The sequence below is a fragment of the Sciurus vulgaris genome (assembly GCF_902686455.1).
Source record: "Sciurus vulgaris genome assembly, chromosome: 15".
NCBI classification, from domain to species: Eukaryota; Metazoa; Chordata; class Mammalia; order Rodentia; family Sciuridae; genus Sciurus; species Sciurus vulgaris.
The window spans coordinates 32,407,815-32,417,060 of NC_136476.1; the positions used below are offsets into that span (position 1 = coordinate 32,407,815).

General features: G+C 35.0%; 1 pseudogene across 1 annotated transcript; it reads right to left on the reverse strand.

Annotated features, from left to right (window-relative positions):
• Positions 1-3,527: 3,527 nt before the first annotated feature.
• On the reverse strand, positions 3,528-4,757 carry LOC306644946 (SNRPN upstream reading frame protein-like; annotated as a pseudogene). The gene is made up of 2 exons: positions 4,628-4,757; positions 3,528-3,966 (listed from the first exon to the last, which is right to left on the reverse strand). The product of its transcript is annotated as an SNRPN upstream reading frame protein-like (transcript).
• Between the last annotated feature and the right edge of the window lie 4,489 nt (positions 4,758-9,246).

Here is a 9,246-nt window from a genome sequence, read left to right on the forward strand (position 1 = left end):
CATTTCCATTACTTTTTTTAAAATTTGAAATCATGCTAATGGTGTTTCCTGAATGATTTATTATATTAGAAATCAATCATTTAAAGATATATAGAACCCCAACCCCATGTCAACTACTTCAAAATTAAATGGCACACTTATAAATATCTCTGAAGTCAAGGAAGAAAGTACAAGAAAAGTAAATAAAAAGTGCTTTTAACTAAGTGATAATAAAAGCTTAAAATATCAGGATCTTGGGATGAAATAGTACACAGATGAACATTTGTAACTTAAGGTACTTGTATCAAAAAGAAGCTAGAATAACAAATTATTTTCAAATTAAGTAGTAGGAAGGAAAAAGTAAGAGTAGGAGCCAAAATACATGAAATAGAGAAGAAATAATACAGTTAAAATTTGATAAAAATCAAACAAGCCTAATCAAGAAGAAAGAAAGAACACAAAAATTCATATAAATGGAAAGGGAGCTATTAAAATAACCCTACAGATGCTAAAATATATTAAGGTAATATTACAACTGTATGCCAATAAATATGATATCTTATATATCATGGTCTATATTACAGAAGGAGTCATGTTTTTCTAAGAAGAAAGTATATTCAGTTATTGATAGATGAAATATTCCACATATGTTGTTAAGTCTAAATTATTTATTGAATTATTTACTTTTGTAGTATCTTTGTTTAGTTTTTGTTTGGAAGATCTATCCAGCAGTGAGACAGGTGCTTTAAAGTCACCCAGTATTATTGTGTTGTGGTCTATTTGATTCTTGAAATTGAGAAGTGTTTGTTCGATGTACATAATAGATGCTCCATTGTTTGGCGCATAAATATTTACAATTGTTATGTCTTGTAGGTGTATAATTCCCTTAAGCATTATGAAATATCCTTCTTTGTCCCTGCTGATTAACTTTGGCTTAAAGTCCACTCTATCTGATGAGGATAGAAACCCCTACTTATTTACAGGATTCATGTGAGTGTTATGTTTTTTCCCATCCTTTCACCTTAAAGGATGTGGATATCCTTCAGTCTGTGGATATCTTTGACTATGATATGAGTCTCTTGGAGATAGCATATTGCTGGGTCCTGTTTTTTAACCCAATCTACCAGTCTATGTCTTTTGATTGATGAGTTTAGGCCATTAATGTTCAAGGTTATTATTGAGATATTATTTGTGTTCCCAGGCATTTTGAGTTATTGCTAGTTTTTAATTTGAGTTAGTTTCTTTGATTGACTGTTCCTTTAGTGTAGTTCCTTTACTAGTTTTCACTTTTTTTTTTTCCATTTCATCTTCATGGAATATTTTATTGAGAATATTCTGAAGTGCAGGATTTCTGGTTGCAAATTTTTAAAATTTTTGTTTATCCTGGAAGGTTTTTATTTCATCTTCAAATCTGAAACTTAGTTTTGCTATATAAAGGATTATTGGTTGGAATCCATTTTCTTTTGGAGGTTATTATATGTTATTCCAGGACCTCCTAGGTTTGATGGTCTGGGTGGAGAAATTAGCTGAGATCTGTATGGTTTTCTTCCATGTGTAATCTCACAGCCATTAAAATTATATCTTTATTCTGTATGCCAGGCAGTTTCATTTTAATGTGACCTGATGTGGGTCTGTTGTAATTTTGCATGTGTGGGGTCCTGTAAGCCTCTTTATTTGATTTTCCATTTAATTCTTTAGATCTGGAAAATTGCCTGATATTATTTCATTGAAAAGATTGTGCATTCCTTTGGTTTGTATTTCTGTGCCTTCATCTATTCCAACAAATCTTAAGTTTGGTCTTTTCATGTTATCCCATATTTCTTGGAAGTTCTGTTCATGGTTTCTTAACATTTTCTCTCCAAGTTCCACTTTATCTTCAAGACTTGTCTTCATTACCTGAAGTTCTGTCTTCCAAGTGGTCTAGTCTGTTGGTGTTGCTTTCTGTTGAATTTTTAATTTGGTTTATTGTTTCCTTCATTTCAAGGATTTCTGTTTGTTTTTTCAGAATATCTCTTTATTGAAGTGATCTTTTGCTACCTGTTTTACTCTCTTACATCATTCTTTACTTTACAGATCAGTTTAATTATGTACATTCTAAACACCTTCTCTGACATTTCTTCCACTGTAGTGTGAATGGATTCTGTTATTGGATTATCTTGATTTTCTTGGGGCAATTTGTTCCCTTGTTTTTTCATGTTGTTTTTGTGTCTACCCATCTAGCAGTATGGCTCTGAGGCAGTAGAGTTTCTACTCTGTGGACTTACAGTGTTCCTGAAAGTTTCAAGTACCTAACTGTTTAGGGGGAGACAAATAATAACAACCAGTGCAAACAATTTACAACATTAAACCAAATAGTTCCTACTATGACAGCTACAATGTCAATTATCACAACAAACAGAAATGATATGATCAGTTATTGCCTATAATTAAAACAGCAAGTTTTCAGAAGGGTTTACATTTTCAAATGGTGGACTGGGAGAAAATAGAAGTGATATAGGTTGTGATGATTATGAGGGAGGGGGAGAGAAGGCAGAGGAAAAAGATTAAAGGAAGAGTGAAAGAGAGAACAATAGAGATTGGCTGTTAGCAGAAGAAAAGAGAGTGAAGGGAAACAGGAAGGAGGAAAAATATATATGAAACAAAAATTTTTAAAAAAAATTTTTAAAAAATGACCACAAAACAAAACCAATTAAACATCCTAGTTCCCCAAAAAAGTAATCCATGTAAAATAACTAACTTCAAAAATACTAGATATGAGAAGAAAAAAAAAAAATAGGAGACTGTACAAATGTCCATGTACCATTCAAGTCACAATTAAACAGTGAAAAAGAATTTAAAAAAAGAAAAGAAAAGGAAAAAAAATCTCAATGAAAAGTTAAAGAATCCTTTCCATTGGAGTTCAAAATATTTTCAGCTTCTTTTCTCAGCAGTTTTAGGTGGGTCATCTAGAGTGTGATGCTCCACCGTCTGGATTGCTGGAGTGAGGAAGGTAATCCCATAGGTGGAGTTCCTGGAGGCGGGGTTTAGGCTTAGGTGGGCTCCAGGCTCTTTGCTGAATGCTAATTGGTCTGGAGATTTTAAATCAGCTCACCTCCGGCACCTAGTGTTTGCTGGTCCACACTGGAAGACTTTACCCCAGGAATCTCCCCTGGGTTCCACTTGTGTGGTGGGGGACCCAATTCTTAGTCTCCTATGTCGCCTACAGACCCGACGTTTCTTGGTCTTGGGTTCAATCTCCAAACAATTTCTCCTGCCCCTGCCCTTCTAAGTTCCTAGCCAGAGTGACTCTCCCAGTCAGTCCTGCAAGCAGTTGGATAGAAGGGGGAGGGGTAGAACCAGGTGGGTTTCTATGACCAATTGTCCCCTTTGTAAACCTCCATGTTGTTTTCTTCTGTTCACTTAAGCACACTCTATGTTGTGCAGCATGTTCTTTACTGGGTCTGTATTTTGGGCCACACTCAGGTTTGCCAGGAACCAGCCCCCCTCAATTGCTGACCCCTTGTATAGTGGCTGCAAAATGGTTCCTTCCTTTGTCCTCTGTTTGCTGTTCCACCAAAGCCAATGCCAACAGTAAAATTTTGGGATCCTTAATACCTAAGGGAAGACTTGGTACAGATAAAGGTATGATGCAGTTTCTCCTACAAACAATGCAAGCTGGGCAGAAGCTTCAGAAACAGTAGAGTCTGTTTTGTTTGTTTGTTTGATTGTTTGTTTTTGTTTCCTTGAAATCAGCTACCTTGATGTTCCAATATTGCTTTAACCACCTCTTGGTGTCTCAGCTAAGAAGGCCTGCCTCAGTTCTGCCTGAAAATTCACCACAGGTACTTGCTGCTATTGAGAACGCCTTGGGTACAATTTACACTCTTGGATTGCTCAGTGAGGCTGTCCTTCTACATTTGACTTGGACTTCCACCTGTGGCATGTGCTGTTCTGTAGTTCCTCTCAGACATAAGCGATCCCTCCTTCGCTCTGACCCATCACTAACCACTCCTCAGACCAAGGCTGACCCATCACTGACCACTCCTCAGGCCAAGGCTCCAGGCAATCCAATGGCTGCTCTGCTCTAAGCAAGATTGCCACAGCGAAGACTAAGAAAATCTTTGAAGCACATAAATTTTTGAGATTATTCTAAACTCTTTTATAGAGCTGCTAAGCCAATTAGTGAGGCTGGGTATGTGAATTTTTCCATGATACTCTTCTTTTTTTGCTCGCCTCAATGGCATCAACAAAATAATCCCTCTCACAAAATAAAGGGAATATCAACACAAAACCCTTCTACTTCTTGTCCCAAATCAAAAACGTCATGGATCAAAGGTTTTTAGGAGACATGTACCTTTGCCACAATTACTTTAAGGATTTGTGTTTTAAAAGTAACCTCACTGGAATGTCATATCACAATAAAGTATGTTGTTATAACACTTGAGAATATATTGTTATTTAAATTTTCATCAAAATAAAATCATTACATCACAGAGAAATATCAGAAAACACAGCAAGCTTATGTGATACAGACTACTATATTTATACATGATTTTGTCTCTCCTTTCATCCTAGTAACAGAACTCCAAATTTGTTTGGGATGACAATGTATGTTGGAAGAGACAACATACCATGGGCCTGGGAATCAATGCAATCTTGCTGAGCTTGCCAAGAATGCAAGGTTCTAACTGCTCTTGAATTTGGCTATTTTTCAAAGTTATTTTTGCATCAAATAATCTCCCCCCGCCTTCTTTTCTGTTGTTGGAATAAAGAGAAGATCGTGGATCTCTATCATCCATGTTGGACCATGTAGTGACCTTTAAGATAGAAGTCTATGCCAAGAATGACAGAGAAGAAAGAAGAGGGTAGGTCCTTGTTGAACACTGGGGAGTTTTTATACCTATGTTTGTCTTTTTTCCTATCCATAGATGGATATTTTTAGTGAAAGATTAAACTGTTATGTCTTGGTTATAGTTCTTAGGGCTCCTTATTTTAAGAATAATTAAATAATTTTTTATATTATAAATATTTATTAAATGAGACATCAAAGCATTAGTAGTTTCTCAGAAGTGCCTAATTGACTCCTCTGAAAAACCAGTCGATGAAATTCGGGGTCAGCAGGTCTGTTGGGCACTTGTGTACTGTCCCCCCATCACACTAATAGAGGCTTCTTTTTTTTTTTTTTCTGTTTTATATCAGTTGGTGTTCTGGATAAGATTTCATTTGAAGAAATGTTCCACTTCTTTAAGATAGTTTGAAAACTACCATGTTAGAGAAATAGTTTATGAAACATGATCCATTTAGTATGTGAACTTGAAATTAGGAAACTTTATCTTAAGTTTACTACTTGGAATTCATTTGATATTTTCGTAATTGTATTTGCAAGAGTAAAATTAGTTTTAGTTGTGCTGAAATGTATTTTGGCAGGCCTAGTGCATGAATTTCCATTTGTAAGTAATTTTAAAAGGTTATATTCTTCCCTCAGTACACATTTCCATATACCTATTATTACTATTCTACTTTATGTATTAGTATCTTGGGGAAAATATGCCCCTTAATGTAGAAGTAGGGATTACACTGTTATCATCTTTGAAATTTTTCATAACAACTACTAAGAGGATGCTACAATTACAACCATGAAAATACTTTTTACTATTATACAAAAATGATCTTAAAACAATTGCTTCAGGTTTTACCATAGTAAATACAACAAAACTTCTGATAAAATACATAGAACGCTAAACGAACACAAAAGATTTTTTTAATGTATTCTCTATTGTGAAATGTGGCTTGGTTCTATTTTGTTTTAAAATAGTTAAATATCTATTTCCTTTTAATTCAGATTTAATATGTAGTAATGAGAAGTGCGAAACTGTTATAAAATATACTAGCTGGTCTTAAATTTAGAGCATCTAGATGTCTTCTGAGTAACAGATGTTTTTCAAAATTATAAACATGTTTCAAAATCACTCTGGTAGAATTCTTCAGTAGTGATAAGGAGATTTATTATCTATGTTGCTACCAGAATAGATGTTTTCATGAGCCAGTCCCAGTGGTTCTATTTCCTTGCAGTAAAATAAGATTATGTAGCTCAAAGATCCAGAATCAGCAACTGAATGGGAGGAACAGTAGTTTGAAGAGGGGCCTGTTACAAATGTTTAACAAATGGAAGGCATAGGTACTGGGGACACATGGTGAAGAGATCTTCTTTATGAGAACAATGGAAAAGTCACCAGGTATTAAGTCATGTTATATTGGAAGGATGTTTGTAATCACCTTTAGAAACAATCTACAAATTCCTTATTATTTCTGGTTGCTCCAATTGGCTCATATTTCAGTATTAGAAGTCTCTTACCAGTTGGCTAGGTAGAAAAAGCAAATACTTTTCTTTCTTTTTCTTTTTTTTGGCAAATGTATTAGGTACTTATAAAATTCTACTTGCACTTTAGTAAGATGTCCCACAAAGATCCAAGAAATCCCAGACACAGCACTATAGTCAATAAAAATCAAGGGACCACAGTAGAAAACTGTGATTGAGTCTGGTATACTAGATAACGTGTTGAAGGAGTAGCACACATGAAAACTTCTAATGCAACCCCTGTGAACTGTCTGTGACTTTTTAGATGTCACTTACATTGTGCCTAAGGTAGGAGATTCTCCCATTTTCAATTACTGAAAAAATCTTGATCAGTAAGATCCCATTTCAAAATTAATGATGCAAACTCAATTTCTTCCTTATTTACAAGCAAATAGTAAATATAATGGAAGCAAAGATCCAACTTGTAAAATTAGTCACATGGTTAAGCCTAATCTCATGAAGCAGGGATATATAGATACCCTACATCAGTTATCTACTTCTCTAAAGTTTAATGATCTCCCACAATGTGTATTGATATATTATTTTTCGTGTTGTCTAAAGGTTGGCTGGGCTCAGCAAGGCAATTCTTCTGCTCTCTGTGGTGTCAACCACAGTGACCAAGATGGGTACATTCAGCCTAGAGCTCAACCAGGCTAAAACATGCAAGATATGGCCTTGTGCCATATATGACAGCTGGTGTCAACTCTTGATTAGGTTACTTTGGTTCTCTACCATGTGGCTTATCCCTCCAGATGGTGTCCCATTATTTAATAGTCTAGTCTGGACTTTCTTGCATAATAGTGAGAGCATCTTAAAAGAGTTAAAATCTAGTTGTTGGGTCTCTTAAGGCCAGTGCTCAGAACTGGCATAGCATCACTTCTGATGCATTTTATTGGTAAAAGTCAATTGTAAAGCCTGTGCATATTTAAGACAGCAGAAGTAGCCAGGGATGATAGGAATTTCTGATAGCTGTCTTTGGAAGGTATACATACCATTCTCAATTAAGGAGGAAAAATAGGATTGGGGTGAATGGTCATACAATCTACTACAGCAAAGTCAAGAAACATTTGGTTTTGAGGAAAATCATTAACATGCAAGAGAAACCTAAGTTTCCAGATTAAGAAGTGAGTTGGAAGAAGCCAAGTAGGGAGAAGGACATGCCAGTAAAATCAAACAAAACCCCACAAAACAAGTTTCAGAAAAAGAAAAAAATTGATTCAATTCCTTAAAAAATAACATGACTTTCCAAAAAGGGAAAACAAAACAAACAAACAAAAAGTTTTGGAATATAAAAGTAATGGTACATCTTTTTTAAGCTTTAAAAAACTTAGATTATTAGGTCAAACTTTCTAAGAGATAAGGTACATTACAAAACATGGGCTATGATAGAGAAAAGAAAAAAAAGAAAAGAAGAGGATCAGTCTGGGAAGTTCAAATTTTCAGATACAAAGAGAACAAAGGAAACAGTGAAGAAAATTGCTGTGTAAATAATGTTAGAAAATTTCTAGAACTAAAGGTTATGAGTTGTCAGACTTCAAAGACTCCTGATAGCAAAATGGATCAAAATAGATCTAAACTAAGGAACATAATCATGACATTTCAAACATCTGGGAGAAAAGATAAGAGCTGATAAGTCACTAAAGGGATAGGATGATTTCACTTAAAATATAACACATCACAATGTTACTGGACTTAGCATTTAACAATCCTGGGAGTTAGATGACAAAGGAGATTTGCTTTCAAATTTCAAGGGAATAAGATTTCCAGTTTATAATTCTGAACCAGTTAGCTATGTATCATCACTTAGGGTGTCTAACAACGTTTTTCAGACATGCACTATCTCAAAATATTATCTGTCATTTACCAAAAGAAGGGAGTTAATCAGGAAAGAGGAAGGCATGCAAGCCAGAAAGATTGGAAAAGAGAGAAGAAAGGATCTCCCAGGGTGATAACTGTGTTCATGGTTCAATTTGGTCCAGATGAAAACAAAAGAAACTCATCAAAGAACTTTATGTAGTTGAAAAAACTGAGAGATGATGAATACATCTGGAGAGAGAGTTTATATTTGAATTAAAAATATGAATATTTACATGGTTCATCTATCAATGGCAGATATACAGTTGTAGAAATATAAACCTGAATAATGAGCTGTGTTGGAAAGTATGGGAAAGGGAACATGGACAGTGCATGGTTTGACTACATCTCCAGTGTTCACTGTTGGAAACTTAATTCCCAATGCAACAATGTTGAAAGGTATAACATTTAGGAAGTGCCTAGGTCTTCAGGGCTCTGTTCCCATGAATGGATTGTTATTGTGGAAGTGAGTCAATTGTCTGGGAACTAGGTCCTGATAAAAGGGTAAGTTCATCCCCTTCCATTCTCTCTTTCAAGCCTATGCTCTCTGCCCTTTAGTCTTCTATCATGGGATCACACAGCAGGAAAACCTCTTCCAGGTGCAGGCCTCTGCATTTTGCACTTGCAGCTTCCAGGAAAATTATATGAAACAAACCTGTATTTTTTTTTTTTTTGTAATACATCACCTAGTTCAGGTATCCTGCTTATCCTGTTATAACAGCACAAAATGACAAATTCAGGTCCATATTTAGAAAAAAAGTATTTTGAAATATTTCCTAGATGATTCTAATGCTTACTCTGGTCTGGGAATTACTACTCTGGGGAGCAATGAACTTAGCAGTGAACTGTGTTATTTTTCTACAGGGATCCTTTTTTTTAATCTTTAAATTTTATTTGTTCTAATTAGTTGTACATGACAGTAGAATGCATTTATACATTTTGATGGATCATACATGAATAGAGTATAATCTCCCATTTTTCTGATTATACATATTACAGAATCACATCAGTCATGTAGTCATACATGTACATGATGAAATAATGTCTGTCTCACTCCACTGTCATTCCTACCTCCA